Source organism: Spinacia oleracea, chromosome 6 (genome assembly GCF_020520425.1).
Source record: "Spinacia oleracea cultivar Varoflay chromosome 6, BTI_SOV_V1, whole genome shotgun sequence".
Taxonomy (NCBI): domain Eukaryota; kingdom Viridiplantae; phylum Streptophyta; class Magnoliopsida; order Caryophyllales; family Amaranthaceae; genus Spinacia; species Spinacia oleracea.
In genome coordinates, this window is record NC_079492.1 from 5,878,093 (window position 1) to 5,878,459 (window position 367).

General features: G+C 45.5%; 1 non-coding gene across 1 annotated transcript; it reads left to right on the plus strand.

Moving 5' to 3' along the window:
- The first annotated feature begins 260 nt into the window (after positions 1-260).
- LOC130464608 (small nucleolar RNA R71) lies at positions 261-367 on the plus strand. Its single transcript, XR_008924987.1, has one exon. It is a non-coding gene; the product is annotated as a small nucleolar RNA R71 (small nucleolar RNA).

Here is a 367-nt window from a genome sequence, read left to right on the forward strand (position 1 = left end):
GCATATTATCCAGCTTGTGATGTAGGGCAGTTAGCTGAGCAGTAAGCTGTTCAATAGAGTTCATCTCATGCTTAACACCACGATCGGCAAAACCTCTAGGATTCCCATATTGGGCACTATGGATGGGTATCTCCTCAATCACCTCTAAAGCTCTAGGCACCTCCAGTTGCATAAATCTCCCACTGGTAGCTGAATCCAAAAGACACCTAGACTCATTACCCAGACCATTATAGAATTGCTGAACCAGGAACCAATCCTCCAAACCATGGCGTGGGCACTCTCTTTGCAAGTCCTTGAATCTTTCCCAAACCTCGAACAAACTCTCATCTGCTTGTTGAGAGATACCTAATATCTGTCCCCTTAGACG